The sequence below is a fragment of the Rattus norvegicus genome, chromosome 17 (assembly GCF_021556685.1).
Source record: "Rattus norvegicus strain SHRSP/BbbUtx chromosome 17, alternate assembly SHRSP_T2T, whole genome shotgun sequence".
Lineage (NCBI taxonomy): Eukaryota > Metazoa > Chordata > Mammalia > Rodentia > Muridae > Rattus > Rattus norvegicus.
The window spans coordinates 81,431,006-81,447,975 of record NC_141550.1 but is presented as its reverse complement, the minus strand read 5'-3'; the positions used below and the strand labels follow the sequence as shown (position 1 = coordinate 81,447,975).

Below are 16,970 nucleotides of genomic sequence, written 5' to 3'. Positions count from 1 at the left end.
ACTTTTGGGGTCTCGAGTCCCTTCAAGCTCTTCCAGTTCTTTCTCTGATTCCTTCAATAGGGGACCTATTCTCAGTTCAGTGGTTTGCTGCTGGCATTCGCCTCTATATTTGCTGTATTCTGGCTGTGTCTCTCAGGAGCGATCTACATCCGGCTCCTGTCGGTCTGCACTTCTTTGCTTCATCCATCTTGTCTAATTGGGTGGCTGTATATGTATGGGCCACATGTGGGGCAGGCTCTGAATGGGTGTTCGTTCAGTCTCTGTTTTAATCTTTGCCTCTCCCTTCCCTGCCAAGGGTATTCTTTTTCCTCATTTAAAGAAGGAGTGAAGCATTCACATTTTGATCATCCGTCTTGAGTTTCGTTTGTTCTAGGGATCTAGGGTAATTCAAGCATTTGGGCTAATAGCCACTTATCAATGAGTGCATACCATGTATGTCTTTCTGTGATTGGGTTAGCTCACTCAGGATGATATTTTCCAGTTCCAACCATTTGCCTACGAATTTCATAAACTCGTTGTTTTTGATAGCTGAGTAATATTCCATTGTGTAGATGTACCACATTTTCTGTATCCATTCCTCTGTTGAAGGGCATCTGGGTTCTTTCCAGCTTCTGGCTATTATAAATAAGGCTGCGATGAACATAGTGGAGCACGTGTCTCTTTTATATGTTGAGGCATCTTTTGGGTATATGCCCAAGAGAGGTATAGCTGGATCCTCAGGCAGTTCAATGTCCAATTTTCTGAGGAACCTCCACACTGATTTCCAGAATGGTTTTACCAGTCTGCAATCCCACCAACAATGGAGGAGTGTTCCTCTTTCTCCACATCCTCGCCAGCATCTGCTGTCACCTGAGTTTTTGATCTTAGCCAATCGCACTGGTGTGAGGTGAAATCTCAGGGTTGTTTTGATTTGCATTTCCCTTATGACTAAAGATGTTGAACATTTCTTTAGGTGTTTCTCCGCCATTCGGCATTCCTCAGCTGTGAATTCTTTGTTTAGCTCTGAACCCCATTTTTTAATAGGGTTATTTGTTTCCCTGCGGTCTAACTTCTTGAGTTCTTTGTATATTTTGGATATAAGGCCTCTATCTGTTGTAGGATTGGTAAAGATCTTTTCCCAATCTGTTGGTTGCCGTTTTGTCCTAACCACAGTGTCCTTTGCCTTACAGAAGCTTTGCAGTTTTATGAGATCCCATTTGTCGATTCTTGATCTTAGAGCATAAGCCATTGGTGTTTTGTTCAGGAAATTTTTTCCAGTGCCCATGTGTTCCAGATGCTTCCCTAGTTTTTCTTCTATTAGTTTGAGTGTGTCTGGTTTGATGTGGAGGTCCTTGATCCACTTGGACTTAAGCTTTGTACAGGGTGATAAGCATGGATCGATCTGCATTCTTCTACATGTTGCCCTCCAGTTGAACCAGCACCATTTGCTGAAAATGCTATCTTTTTTCCATTGGATGGTTTTGGCTCCTTTGTCAAAAATCAAGTGACCATAGGTGTGTGGGTTCATTTCTGGGTCTTCAATTCTATTCCATTGGTCTATCTGTCTGTCTCTGTACCAATACCATGCAGTTTTTATCACTATTGCTCTGTAATACTGCTTGAGTTCAGGGATAGTGATTCCCCCTGAAGTCCTTTTATTGTTGAGGATAGCTTTAGCTATCCTGGGTTTTTTGTTATTCCAGATGAATTTGCAAATTGTTCTGTCTAACTCTTTGAAGAATTGGATTGGTATTTTGATGGGGATTGCATTGAATCTGTAGATTGCTTTTGGTAAAATGGCCATTTTTACTATATTAATCCTGCCAATCCATGAGCATGGGAGATCTTTCCATCTTCTGAGGTCTTCTTCAATTTCTTTCTTCAGTGTCTTGAAGTTCTTATTGTACAGATCTTTTACTTGCTTGGTTAAAGTCACACCGAGGTACTTTATATTATTTGGGTCTATTATGAAGGGTGTCGTTTCCCTAATTTCTTTCTCGGCTTGTTTCTCTTTTGTATAGAGGAAGGCAACTGATTTATTTGAGTTAATTTTATACCCAGCCACTTTGCTGAAGTTGTTTATCAGCTTTAGTAGTTCTCTGGTGGAACTTTTGGGATCACTTAAATATACTATCATGTCATCTGCAAATAGTGATATTTTGACCTCTTCTTTTCCGATCTGTATCCCTTTGATCTCCTTTTGTTGTCTGATTGCTCTGGCTAGAACTTCAAGAACTATATTGAATAAGTAGGGAGAGAGTGGGCAGCCTTGTCTAGTCCCTGATTTTAGTGGGATTGCTTCAAGTTTCTCTCCATTTAGTTTAATGTTAGCAACTGGTTTGCTGTATATGGCTTTTACTATGTTTAGGTATGGGCCTTGAATTCCTATTCTTTCTAGGACTTTTATCATGAAGGGGTGTTGAATTTTGTCAAATGCTTTCTCAGCATCTAATGAAATGATCATGTGGTTCTGTTCTTTCAGTTTGTTTATATAATGGATCACATTGATGGTTTTCCGTATATTAAACCATCCCTGCATGCCTGGGATGAAGCCTACTTGATCATGGTGGATGATTGTTTTGATGTGCTCTTGAATTCGGTTTGCCAGAATTTTATTGAGTATTTTTGCGTCGATATTCATAAGGGAAATTGGTCTGAAGTTCTCTTTCTTTGTTGTGTCTTTGTGTGGTTTAGGTATAAGAGTAATTGTGGCTTCGTAGAAGGAATTCGGTAGGGCTCCATCTGTTTCAATTTTGTGGAATAGTTTGGATAATATTGGTATGAGGTCTTCTATGAAGGTTTGATAGAATTCTGCACTAAACCCGTCTGGACCTGGGCTCTTTTTGGTTGGGAGACCTTTAATGACTGCTTCTATTTCCTTAGGAGTTATGGGGTTGTTTAACTGGTTTATCTGTTCCTGATTTAACTTCGATACCTGGTATCTGTCTAGGAAATTGTCCATTTCCTGAAGATTTTCAAATTTTGTTGAATATAGGTTTTTATAGTAAGATCTGATGATTTTTTGAATTTCCTCCGAATCTGTAGTTATGTCTCCCTTTTCATTTCTGATTTTGTTAATTTGGACACACTCTCTGTGTCCTCTCGTTAGTCTGGCTAAGGGTTTATCTATCTTGTTGATTTTCTCAAAGAACCAACTTTTGGTTCTGTTGATTCTTTCTATGGTCCTTTTTGTTTCTACTTGGTTGATTTCAGCTCTGAGTTTGATTATTTCCTGCCTTCTACTCCTCCTGGGTGTATTTGCTTCTTTTTGTTCTAGAGCTTTTAGGTGTGCTGTCAAGCTGCTGACATATGCTCTTTCCTGTTTCTTTCTGCAGGCACTCAGCGCTATGAGTTTTCCTCTTAGCACAGCTTTCATTGTGTCCCATAAGTTTGAGTATGTTGTATCTTCATTTTCATTAAATTCTAAAAAGTTTTTAATTTCTTTCTTTATTTCTTCCTTGACCAGGTTATCATTGAGTAGAGCATTGTTCAATTTCCACGTATATGTGGGCATTCTTCCCTTATTATTATTGAAGACCAGTTTTAGGCCGTGGTGGTCCGATAGCACGCATGGGATTATTTCTATCTTTCTGTACCTGTTGAGGCCCGTTTTTTGACCAATTATATGGTCAATTTTGGAGAAAGTACCATGAGGAGCTGAGAAGAAGGTATATCCTTTTGCTTTAGGATAGAATGTTCTATAAATATCCGTTAAGTCCATTTGGCTCATGACTTCTCTTAGTCTGTCTACATCACTGTTTAATTTCTGTTTCCATGATCTGTCCATTGATGAGAGTGGGGTGTTGAAATCTCCCACTATTATTGTGTGAGGTGCAATGTGTGTTTTGAGCTTTAGTAAGGTTTCTTTTACGTATGTAGGTGCCCTTGTATTTGGGGCATAGATATTTAGGATTGAGAGTTCATCTTGGTGGATTTTTCCTTTGATGAATATGAAGTGTCCTTCCTTATCTTTTTTGATGACTTTTAGTTGGAAATTGATTTTATTTGATATTAGAATGGCTACTCCAGCTTGCTTCTTCTGACCATTTGCTTGGAAAGTTGTTTTCCAGCCTTTCACTCTGAGGTAGTGTCTGTCTTTGTCTCTGAGGTGTGTTTCCTGTAGGCAGCAGAATGCAGGGTCCTCATTGCGTATCCAGTTTGTTAATCTATGTCTTTTTATTGGGGAGTTGAGGCCATTGATATTGAGAGATATTAAGGAATAGTGATTATTGCTTCCCGTTATATTCATATTTGGATGTGAGGTTATGTTTGTGTGCTTTCATTCTCTTTGTTTTGTTGCCAAGACGATTAGTTTCTTGCTTCTTCTAGGGTATAGCTTGCCTCCTTATGTTGGGCTTTACCATTTATTATCCTTTGTAGTGCTGGATTTGTAGAAAGATATTGTGTAAATTTGGTTTTGTCATGGAATATCTTGGTTTCTCCATCAATGTTAATTGAGAGTTTTGCTGGATACAGTAACCTGGGCTGGCATTTGTGTTCTCTTAGTGTCTGTATGACATCAGTCCAGGATCTTCTGGCCTTCATAGTTTCTGGCGAGAAGTCTGGTGTGATTCTGATAGGTCTCCCTTTATATGTTACTTGACCTTTTTCCCTTACTGCTTTTAATATTCTTTCTTTATTTTGTGCGTTTGGTGTTTTGACAATTATGTGACGGGAGGTGTTTCTTTTCTGGTCCAATCTATTTGGAGTTCTGTAGGCTTCTTGTATGTCTATGGGTATCTCTTTTTTTAGGTTAGGGAAGTTTTCTTCTATGATTTTGTTGAAGATATTTACTGGTCCTTTGAGCTGGGAGTCTTCACTCTCTTCTATACCTATTATCCTTAGGTTTGATCTTCTCATTGAGTCCTGGATTTCCTGTATGTTTTGGACCAGTAGCTTTTTCCGCTTTACATTATCTTTGACAGTTGAGTCAATGATTTCTATGGAATCTTCTGCTCCTGAGATTCTCTCTTCCATCTCTTGTATTCTGTTGGTGAAGCTTGTATCTACAGCTCCTTGTCTCTTCTTTTGGTTTTCTATATCCAGGGTTGTTTCCATGTGTTCTTTCTTGATTGCTTCTATTTCCATTTTTAATTCCTTCAACTGTTTGATTGTGTTTTCCTGGAATTCTTTCAGGGATTTTTGCGATTCCTCTCTGTAGGCTTTTACTTGTTTATTAATGTTTTCCTGTGCTTCCCTAAGTGTGTTCATGTCTTTCTTGAAGTCCTCCAGCATCATGATCAAATATGATTTTGAAACTAGATCTTGCTTTTCTGGTGTGTTTGGATATTCCATGTTTGTTTTGGTGGGAGAATTGGGCTCCGATGATGGCATGTAGTCTTGGTTTCTGTTGCTTGGGTTCCTGCGCTTGCCTCTCGCCATCAGATTATCTCTAGTGTTACTTTGTTCTGCTGTTTCTGACAGTGGCTAGACTGTCCTATAAGCCTGTGTGTCAGGAGTGCTGTAGACCTGTTTTCCTCTCTTTCAGTCAGTTATGGGGACAGAGTGTTCTGCTTTCGGGCGTGTAGTTTTTCCTCTCTACAGGTCTTCAGCTGTTCCTGTGGGCCTGTGTCTTGAGGTCACCAGGCAGCTTTCTTGCAGCAGAAAATTTGGTCTTACCTGTGGTCCCGAGGCTCAGGTTTGCTCGTGGGGTGCTGCCCAGGGGCTCTCTGCAGCGGCAGCAACCAGGAAGACCTGTGCCGCCCCTTCCAGGAGCTTCAGTGCACCAGGGTTCCAGATGGTCTTTGGCTTTTTCCTCTGGCGTCCGAGATGTGTGTGCAGGGAGCAGTCTCTTCTGGTTTCCCAGGCTTGTCCGCCTCTCTGAAGGTTTAGCTCTCCCTCCCACGGGATTTGGGTGCAGAGAACTGTTTATCCGGTCTGTTTCCTTCAGGGTCCGGCGGGGTCCTGCCGCTCCTGGGCCCTCCCCCACGGGAGCCCAGAGGCCTTATACAGTTTCCTCTTGGGCCAGGGATGTGGGCAGGGGTGAGCAGTGTTGGTGGTCTCTTCCGCTCTGCAGCCTCAGGAGTGCCCACCTGACCAGGCGGTTGGGTTTCTCTCTCACCGGGTCTGGGAGCAGAGAGCTGCTGCGGGCCGGGATCACGTTATGACTTTTATCACAACACACACACACACACACACACACATACACACACACACACACACACACACACACACACCCAAAAAATAATTAATTGAAATGGGGAAGGATAATTTTTACTGTTTTTTTTTCCTAGAAAGTTGATGTCTTAAAGCAAAGTTTGATCAATGGAAGACTTTGGCTAAAGACAACGACTCGGATGCAACTGATCTTAAAAGTTCAAACATGACTACTGAGCCATGGCTTTAAACCCAGATCTCAGACCACCCACTAATTCACCTTGTGCTGTCTGGACATTCCGTTTGACTTTCTGACCTGCTCACTAGGCTTCCCCATAGATATACAAGGCCGGGTGAAAGTGAGTGAGAGACAGAGGGGTGGGTGGGGACAGCAGTCTGTGCAGATGACAGTGCCTGTAACACTTAGCCTAGTTCAGGCTCTTTGGTTTAGTAGTTAAGCGCTTGCTGCTGGGGTTACTTCATTCTTTTTTGAATCTGTTTAGAACTTTGAAATTTTACTGATAACTTCCTAAAATTGGGCTTTTATATCTCTTTTTTTTTTTTTTTGGTTCTTTTTTTCAGAGCTGGGGACCGAACCCAGGGCCTTGCGCTTCCTAGGCAAGTGCTCTACCACTGAGCTAAATCCCCAACCCCGGGCTTTTATATCTCTTTGCCTAAAATTATGAGGAAGAGAGGTGGCTGTTCAAGTATGAAATGTTGGTTTAACATCCAAGTACATGATTCTTAATGTATTTATTTATTTACTTGGGGGGAGGGCATGGCATGTGCATGAAAGTCAGAAGACACCTTGTAGGAACAGGTTTTGTCCTTCTGCCATATCTGTCCCGGATCAAGCTCAGGATGTCAGCCTTAGCCCACAGGCACCTTCACCCGCTGAGCCATCTTGCTGACCCTTGGGTCTGTTTTACTGAGTTTCTCCAAAAGGCTCAGTAGGAGAAAGGCAGTGCCCCATGGAGGAAATCTGTTATTAAATCATTTCTCACGGTGACTGTGGTGCTCGGTCTCCATGGGTAACTTGACTGGGTTTAGAATCGCCTAGGAGGTCAGAGAGGCAAACCTCTGGGTGTGTCTGTGTGTTTCTAAAGAGGCTCACCTGAGGAGGTGACAACAGCCAGCCAACTGGGCTCTCAGACAGATGGTCGAATAAAGGCGACATCCTCCTTTCTGTCCTTTCTGCTTGTCACAGCCCGGACTGCCCAGCTCTGCTATACTTTCCTTACTATGGTGGACAGATCTCTAACTCCACTATCCAAAGAAAGGAATTTCACCCTTTCAACTGTTCTCAGGTAATTTGGTTACCGGGCTGTACAGGGAACTGACACAATAGGAAAGGGGGGGGTACTATACCATGGGAGAAACTCCTGGAGTAGCCTCCTGGAGGATGAGAGGGTTGAGCTTAATATACCAGACCCTAAGAGCCAACAGTGGGCTGTTATGAGGTGCTAATTACCCAGCTCAGCCTGCAGAGTGCCTGGCAGCCACTGATGGATGAAGCCGGTCCTGGAACACTTCCTAACAGACAAGATACCATAGTCACGGCTTGGGCGGTCTTACCAAAGTATGCATGGCACCAACATGCTGTTTCTAGCGTGACACATCTGTGTTTGAACATTAAAGAAAGAGGATAAAGGATTCCTTTACATAGGAAGACAGACAGGAACTGAAATTTGAGAGAGGTGAGAGGCTCCTTCATTGACCCTGGTCCTCTGGGGCAGTATTTCTTGTGCAGAGTTGGAAGTCAGAAGCCCAAGTCTCTAGCTGCCGTGTGGCAAGGTGTGACTTCTAGAGGAGTGTGATGCTATTACCTCTAACCTTGGGGTGTTACCCACTCACCGTCATCCTCAAAAAACCCCTCGTGTCCTTAGGGTCTGGCCGCCCATTGTCTTATGACGCAGGTCCACCTTTTCACTGCCCCCCACCCCCGCTTTGCTCATAAACGACACCAGTGTACCAGATACCACGGAGGCCTCTTGCTTGGTTGCACCACTGGGCATTCTCGCTCCTCAGATAGGAATGTTTGTGCTTCCCCTAACCTGGACGCTGTGTAATGGCAGGAAGTAGGGTCTGTTGGGGGCGATTAGCATCAGCTCAGGTCATGGTGGTGCAGCCCGCATGAGGAGACTGTGTCCTCATAAGTGACACTAGAAAGCCTGCTCCCTCTCCATCGTCACTTTGTGAGGTCCAGTGAGAAGAAAACCATCTACGAAGCAGGAGGAAGTCTGCCACAGCCTCCAGAACTCTGGGAGATGCATGTTTGGTGTTTAAGTCACCCAGCCTGAGGAATATTTGATTTAGTAACCCACATTGACTAAGATAGACATGTTAGTTGAACATGGAGTCGGGAGTTCATAATTCTTACCTTCTGAGGAGAAAACCCAATTTCTTATTGCATTTTTCTCTCCTCTCTCATTTCTCCTCTTCTCCCCTCCTCCTTCCTTTCCCCTTCCATATCCTCTCCCCCATTCTCTTCTTGCCTTCCCTCTCCTCCCCTTCCTCTTCCCCCTCCCTCTCCCTCCTCTCCCCCTCCCCTTTCTCCCCCTTCCCATATGACACCCTGTGTCTCTGATTACAAATGAAGTCTAGTTTTTATACAACCCAGTCAAGCTTCTCAGACCATCCTAGTTAGCCTGGCTCTGCCGTGAGATGGACTGAGAGACAGGGGGCCGAGGGCCTCAACAGTTCTGCAGGCTTGTGGGTTTATAAACACATGGCTTCACCCAAGGGCATCTGGCCCTCAGGTGCCTCGCCACTTCTCTTTCCCCCATGGAGTTGTGTTTATTTTCACAAAATCTGAATCATGTGTGTCTGATTCTCTGACTCGGAATTCAAAGGGACGCTGCTCTCTTGCAGTCTTTTGAAGTCAAGGGAGCTTTATGGGTGACTCTGCAAATGTTTATTTTCTAGCTTTATCCCAAATGAGGTTTCGAAAGGCCCCTGTTCTGCCTTGCAACCAGCGACTGTGGCAGAGAAGACAGTGGGGTCTCCAGGACGAATATGCCTGTGGCCTAGGCAAGAACTTTTCGTGTGGCATAGATTTCTGCCTGCCCTCAGCATTCTTCCTGCTTGTTCTATTACTGGGATCCTGTATAACGTTTGTTTGGGTCTGGTTTTTACCTTCTGTTAATCCTGACATTTGCAAGAGAAAAACCAGTTCCACAATTCTGAGCCAAGTTTGAAGCAGGCTTTAATTACTGACCGGGATGGACTTTGGTCAGGACCATTCTCTGGAATCCCCATGAGTGGAATTTAGACACAAGTTGTAGGGATTTTTAAGGACAAAACTATTTGACCATGGTATTTTCCAGTGTGGGGCTATTTCCCAAGAACTACGAATCCCAGCATTCCAGGAAGTTACCTGATCTTTGGGTAGGTGGGGCTTACAGAATGACTTTTGGTTTTACACTTCAAAGACTCTGATCTAAAGTTCTCCTGCTAGAAAACGTTCCCCGTCTTACAGGCAAAACTGTGGGTGCACGCTGTAGACAGCGGGTAGTGCTGATCATTGTCACAAGAGAGGGTTTTTTAATGTCACGCATAAACCATATGTACATATGGGAAGCCTTTCTATCCAGACCACTAGTCTCTGTGACCTCCACACTGCCAAGGACTGTTTTGTGTTTATGTTGCACTGTGCCCAGTGTGTGGCATGTTGTAGGCACGTGAGCAGTATATAATTAAAGAATATATAGGTAACTATGACATAGGCAAGGGAGATTCATGCCAGCAAACATCACTGTAGATGTATTCCTGCATGAAATCAAATGCATGAATGGTAGAGGTAGTAACTTCTCCAGTTAACGTGAGCCCCTAAGCAAGGTTCTAAGCATTTTTGTGAGGTACTGACTTTTGTTTTTTATTCCTTAAAGAGGACTCCATGGTGTTCAGTGTAGAACAGTTCTAAGTCTTTAAAGTTTGTCAAAAGTAAGAGAACGTGAATGGGGGAAATGTTAGCTGCTCAGACAGACAGATGCCGAAGGGTCAGAATTGGACTCGTTTTATTTCTTATGCGGCTGTAGCTGCAGATCAGTAGGGCGCCTCCCACACACGTGTTTGCGGACACAGCAGTCGTTAGCAGCACCCGTGTGGTAAAAGCCAGGTGGACTGTAAACCAGGGATGTACTCTCTGCATCTTGTGACAAGGTCTCACGATGTGCTTGCCAGCCCAACCTCAAACCCCTCCGTTCCTCCAGATGTGGGGTTGCCTGTGAGCCACCACACCCAGGGGTGTTGATATTGTCAGCACTGCCACCACACCCGGGGAGAGTCACTTTTGTGTGTGACATCCGCTTCCCCTAGGTGCTGACGTTGTTAGCAAAGTCTCAGTGTGAGGGATGCAGGGTACCTCTTCTCGACATTCACTAATGCAGGCCGTCTGTGAGGCTGCAAGTTCCAATGTGTTTGCTTTCCTGGGTTTGGGCAAAGGCTTCCAAAAATAAATAAATAAATGAATGAATAAATAAATAAATAAATATCTAGAAATCAAGATTAAAGCAGGCTTTTCTTAGCTCTCCGTTTCCTCTGAGTCCCTAACACTTGCAATCCGGGCTTCTCTGGACTCTAAGCAAGTGCCCATCTGTCATTCAAGAGACAGGGCACTGCGTTCCCGTTGCTCCACTGTCTGTTCCTGCGACTGTTAAGCAGATCTTGCTGAGCTCTGGTTTGGACCTTCGCCAGAACCGCAGGACCAACCACATACTCTACCCAAAGCCTTCTCAGTACTAATGACAACTATGACTTACACGAACAGTCATTTAAATAATGTGCTTTCAGAAGAGTTGTGCACAGCGACAGGCGCACGGCACTCTACCGAGAAGGAAAGCAAGGAAGGGTTTAATGGCTGTAGAGGAGCCAAGTCTCATCCTGACCTTTTGATTCCAGATCTTAGACTCTTCCTACCTTAGCACATTAAGCATCTGGCACCATTGCGAGCTGTCTCCCTACGGGGAGACCTTTCTCGACCCTTCTCCTTGGGCCAGACCTGAGATGTTACATATAGCACACTATAGAGCAAAGGCGTGAAGACTTTCTCCTCGCTCCCTCTCAGATTGCTTTCCCTGGATCAGCTGCTGGGTCAGGAGAACCCACAGGCAGTTCTTGGAAGGAGGACAAAGGTCTCCTGCTGTCTGTTGGCCAGGAACTGCCCCAAGAGGAAGCTGGTGTCTTACTCCCATTCTAAACAGTTTCCCAAAGAATCATCTAGCTAGGTATAGATGGCTTATCAAATCTTTTCCTTCTTCTCTTCCTCTCTTCTGTCGCCTTTCTTATTCTCATCTCTTAGATTTTTTTCTTTTACTCTTCCCATTTGATTTTAACTTCAATGACTTTAACTTTCTAAAGGTGCTCTTCAGAGATGGTGGGTCTTCTCTCCTTGGTTTGAGACGTTTCTTTTCCCTGAGTCTTTAGTATTTCCCCACACCTGGATCACCTGGGTTTTTCTTAGTCCCGTGTCTCTCCTTTCTCTTGTGTCCAAAGCCATCTTGGGTGTCCGTTGGTCCTAGCTTTCATCCTTAAGAGGGGAGGCAAAACCAGAGGCTGGGTACTCTAGGGTGTGCCTGTGTAGGATGTTACAGTAGGATGGTGGGTACACGGAAGGCTTCCTACTGTAACCATCCATCAGCAAAGGTTGCTGGTCTTTCCTCTGGCTTAGGTCTGTGAAAGGTTCCTTTAGTCACTCGAGGAAGAACCTGGCCATGTGTGAATAATCTGATGACTATGGAAATATCATATGGCGCCATTCAGCTGAAGGAAGAGAGAGGAATTTATAGCTAGTTCCTCCAAAGTGACTCACTCTTTCCTGGAAGGAGGGTGAGGGCGCAGAAGTATCAGGAAGCTCAAAAGATCCCTTTCAGGAAGCTCAGGAAGTTTAGGAAACTTAGGAACTCCATGAAGGCAACAGGATTCACAAGGGTATCTCCCAAATTGATAAAAGTAGCATGTGGTTTGAAGGGGTGACAACCTGCCTACCCCCTCATCAGCTCAGAATACGTCCAGCCACCAAGTTCTCAGCACAAGTGAGGTTTATTACCCTGGAGAGGCAAGCAGGGCGGTTGGTGCAAGCTTGGGCTCTGCCTCTGGGCAGCAAGCAAACAGGGTTTTTTTTGTTTTGTTTTTGTTTTTTTTTGTTTTTTTGTTTTTTGTTTTGTTTTGTTTTTGCAAGCAGTGGGTTTTTACAGAGAAAAGGGAAAGTATGTGCTAGGGTAACTTGGTAAGTTCTGATTGGACAGGTTAGCCAGTGTAGCCAAAATATGAATATGATAGTTGGACCTTGGAGTGCTGGCCAAAATAAGGGGGGGCTAGCCTAAGGAATGTAATCTTAACTGATTAGCAAGGAAGAGGAAAGGGAAAAAGACAAAAACCTGTCAATGCCATGTTGGCTGTGCTGGGCCTGTTAGGGAGCCCTTCACATTTGCTCAAGAGAGGGTGCTAATCTTTAGTGGAGCTGTCTGCAGGACAGAGAGCTCCAGGGACCCAGTTGTTGTGAGTTATCAGCCAAGGCTAGGCCGTTAGGAGCTACAGCTGTCTTTGAGTCATCCATGTTCTTGTGAGTAACCCCTTTCTCATTTTCCGGTAAGTCAACCCAACAGGCTCATTGCTTCTCTAGACTTGGGCAGAAACAGTTCTTTGGTCTGACGTGAGCATATCTACCAAGAAGAAGTCATAAAACAGAGTTTGTTTTCAAGGCTTGATATAATCTTGTTCCTCTGACCTCTAAAACTATTTGAGAAGGAAAGGAAGAATTTCCCCAGATTTTTGCAGTCAAAATAATCGTATAAAGTCCGTTTGTTTGGATAAATGTTCAGTGTTTCAAACCTGTCTTATTTTCCCCCCACTTCCCAGCCTGAGACTGAGTCTGATGTCCAGGTGGGATCCTGATGCTGGTTCAAGGCTGTGGGTCCCTGGGACACCATCTGAGTTTCTTCTGTCAAAGACAGGCAGGCTGGATGTCATAGGCCACTGGTCTACTGAAGTGTGACAGAAGGAGTTTTTGAGCCGTCCTAGCCTGGGTTTTATAGTTCCAACCATTTGTATCTTGTTTTAAAATGTTCTGAGTCCGGCCATAGTTTCTCCTGTGAAGCACATGGAGACATTTGCCTCTCCAGACTGGACACAGATGGACTTGGCTCTCTAGTCTGTAGTGAATAGATGTTATGTTCACATCTACCAAGGAAACATTATATGCGTTTATTTTCAGACACTGATACCATGTTGTTTCTCTCACCTCTAACGCTATTTTGAGAAAGAACGGAGACCATGGATCCAGGAACACAGCTCAGGGTCCTCTTTCCCACTGGTCCCTAACACCGATTCCCTTTCTGTCCAGGAGTGCACAAGTTAGAAATCCTTTGCTACTCTTCTCCCCTCCCCTCTCCTCTTTTCTTTTTCTCTCCCTTCCCTTCCCCATCCCTCTCCCCTTTTCTTCATTCCCCCATCCTTTTCTTTTTGATCTCCTTTTCCTTCCTTTTTTCCTTCCTTCCTTCCTTCCTTCCTTCCTTCCTCCCTCCCTCCCTCCCTCCCTCCCTTCCTTCCTTCCTTCCTTCCTTCCTTCCTTCCTTCCTTCCTTCCTCCCTCCGTCCCTTTCTCCCTCCCTTCCTCCCACAGAGGGTTTCACTATGTAGAGCTAGTTGGCCTGGAGTTCATTATCAAACAGACTGCCCTTGAACTTACAGAGATCTACCTGCCTCTGATTCTTGGTGCTGGGATGTGCTACCTCTTTGTCTGTCTGTCTATCTGTCTGTCTGTCTGACTGACTGTCTTCCTTTATTTCCCTTTCTTCCTTCCTTCACTTATTTGTTTGTTTATTTATTTTTCTTTCTTTCTTTTTTAACTCTTAACAAGTTGTGAGCCAAAAACTCGATAATGGACTAGGGAAAGCCAGCATGAAGTCTGACTTTCCCTGCACCCCCACCCCCTTCTCGTTGTAGAAACAGTGAGGGATCCGAATGAGCCCTGCCCTCTGTATTTCAGTGGGCACCCCTCAACCCTCACCTTGGAGCCAGAATGGTGAATGATTGCAGGAGACTTCTGTCTGAGGAATCACCTGCTTTCTGTGTTATGCCAGCCATGCTCTAAAGCAAACACATTTATAGAGAAAGACACAGGCTTTCTGTGGAATCCCTGGGCTGTGGACAGAACACTGCGCAGACATTTGGTGTGTGTTGTCAGTCACAGAGAAGGTAACACAATGATCCATTATCTTCCATTACGGTAATGTAAGGTTGCTTAACCCAATTAGCCAGAAGAGAACGTGGATTGGAATGAAACTCTAGACCCCCACTCTGAGGCAAATCATAGCAGGGCATTGGTGTCAGGGAAATGACACGGAGAAACAAGACCACCCTGAAACTCCATATCCTAGGGCTGGGCTTCAGTAGAAATCCGGAATGCAGAAAAGGAAGTCCAAGAGATGGGAAGCCCTGAGGCAGTGGCTCTCAACCTTCCTAAGGTGGTGGCCCTCTAATCCAGTTCCTCCTGTTGTGACCCACAGGATGGGAACCTCTTCCCTAAGGTGACACTGAGCATGCTTCTCAGTCTCCACCACTCTGAAGGAAATTGCTTAAAGCAAGATCTCCGAACAAACCCTCATTTGGGCTCAGGTTCTTTCGGATCACCCCAATAAAAATAACTTCAAGGAATACACACACACACACACACACACACACACACACACACACACACACACACACACACACACAATTCAGCATCTCTGACGGTTTATACCTTCAGCCTTTCTCAGCAATGTTGCAACAGTTTGGGTAACTCATTAAACCTCAGATCCTGTGCCAACCGTCTTAGCTTCTAGTCATCTGTCCTTCGACCTCCTGTTAATAAGTCTGTGGAGTTTTGCGTAAGTGTGCCTGTATGCTGTGTGTACATATGTCTGTTCTGTGTGCATGTGCACATGTTTGTGGAGGCTAGAGGTTGTCGTTGGGTGTCTTATGACATAGCACCTTCAACTTTATTGACTAAGGCACCATCTTGCGGAAGTCAGAGCTCTCAGACCTGGCCAGCTTGCCTCAAGAGTCCTCTGACTCACCTTCCCAAGTGCTGGGATTACAGGTGGACCATCATGCCTGACAGACATTTAATGTGTGCTAGGTATCCAAGCTCTAGTCCTCAAACTTACAAGGTTAGTGTTGTAGCCACTAAGCCATCTCCCCAGCCCATGTCTGTATGCTTAAGTAACGCTGACCAACTAGGGTTCAAAGTCCTGTTTCTTAACTTGGTAAACAGAGAAGTGGGCGAGGGTGGGGATTTCATACTCTTTATGAATTCATGAATTTAAGCATCGGACTTCCTCAGGAGAACCCATGTGTGCCACTAGAAACTAATCGGAGTCTGAGGTAGGACCTAGGTACCACTACTGTTTAAATCTTCCTTTGTATGTTATTTAAATGTTTAGACTTTTAGAGAAAATTTGAGTAAAAAGTGGGTGGGTTCCCCATAGTGATTGGTGCACAGCTCAGATATATTAGGCTGAAGTCCAGAGCTTTGTAGAATTCACTCAGAGGAGCCTATTTTCTGTATATAGTCTTCAAAAAAGATTTTTTATCTCATTTTGATTATTTTGGGAATTTCACACACACCTTTAATGGGCTTTGGTCAACCTACCCCTACTATCTTCCTTCCGACTCCTTCCTTACATATCTGCTACATCACTTTCACCTCCCGAGTTCATGAGCTCTTATAAACAAAACACAGCTCACTGAGACCACGTAGTACCGCCTGTGTGTGCTTGTGGGTATGGGACCACCTCCTAGAGCACGAGTAATCTCCCAGAGCCCACAGCCCCGAGGAAAACCGACTCTGCCTCCCCTGGCAAACATCACTTGTCAATAGCTCCTCCGGGTGGGATTTTTAATTGTATTTGAGTCTGTGCGTGGGTTTTGTGTACAGAGTATAGCGCTCTCAGAAGCTAGAAAAGGGCACTGGAGCCTCTAGAGCTGAAGTTATAGGCAGAGATGCGTGTTAGAAACTGAGTTCAGGTCCTCTACAAGAGCAGTGTGTACTCTTAACAGCTGGGCCATTTACTGAACCCTCTCCCGTGTGCTTTTGATAGCAAGGCAGTGTTGTAAATCCACCAACACGGTATGGTGTGGGATGATTTAGCTGCTCTCCCATTCCCCACCTACTTAATTCCTCACAGCCACCTCCAAGCCTATGGTAACGCCTATGTGTTTTTCCTTTCCGGTTTTGTATATATGGTCATGTGAAGAGTAGTATTTCAGTCAGCAAGGGAATAAACATACGCAGCCAAAGCATTCACACCACCCAGTGCACCACAACCATTTGAGGTCTTTGTGAGATCCATTCCATGCATGCTTGTGGTAATGCTGGTGGATACAAGTTTCACGTGAGGATAGAGAAATGGCACAGCCTATTATTATGTGTAGTGGATGATGCTTGGTCACGATACAGACTGTGTAGCTGGCTATGCCTTTGTATGCAGTCTGTTTGCACTGCCGTTCTTGGATGTACTTCTGTTTAACAAAATATTGAGTATGGAATACTATGCCGTGTTATCCGGACAACGGCTTCACGTGTCTTGTATTGATTGGGCATCTCCATTGCTTTATTTTTCTCTTGGGATTGCTTTGATCTCATACCTTTGTGTTCATCACAACCCATAAGCACAAAACCTCCAGCATTACTGTTAATTACATTACAGTAAGAGCTGGCATTGGGCGAGTCACCTGGAAATGAGGTTGATTAAGAGCTCTGAATGTGGAAAAGGAGCTGTGGCTCCTGTCCAGTCAGGTGAGCCCCATCCTTCTAGGGCTGTGATCTGGAAGAACGAGAGCAAAGTAATGGAAATCATGGGAAAGGATCTGCTTCACTGAACGCAATGAAATTCAAGGGGGTTTTATGGGCCAGAT

The 16,970-nt window shown here is 44.5% G+C and overlaps 1 protein-coding gene and 1 long non-coding RNA gene across 3 annotated transcripts in view; one reads left to right on the top strand and one right to left on the bottom strand.

Moving 5' to 3' along the window:
• Positions 1–16,970, top strand: part of Fam107b (family with sequence similarity 107, member B) — a 206,108-nt gene that overhangs the window by 38,016 nt on the left and 151,122 nt on the right.
• Positions 10,075–16,970, bottom strand: part of LOC120097880 (uncharacterized) — a 31,438-nt gene continuing 24,542 nt past the window's right edge. The window contains exon 4 of the long non-coding RNA XR_015641877.1: positions 10,075–10,519. This is a non-coding gene — a long non-coding RNA (uncharacterized LOC120097880). The remainder of the gene's footprint in view (positions 10,520–16,970) is intronic.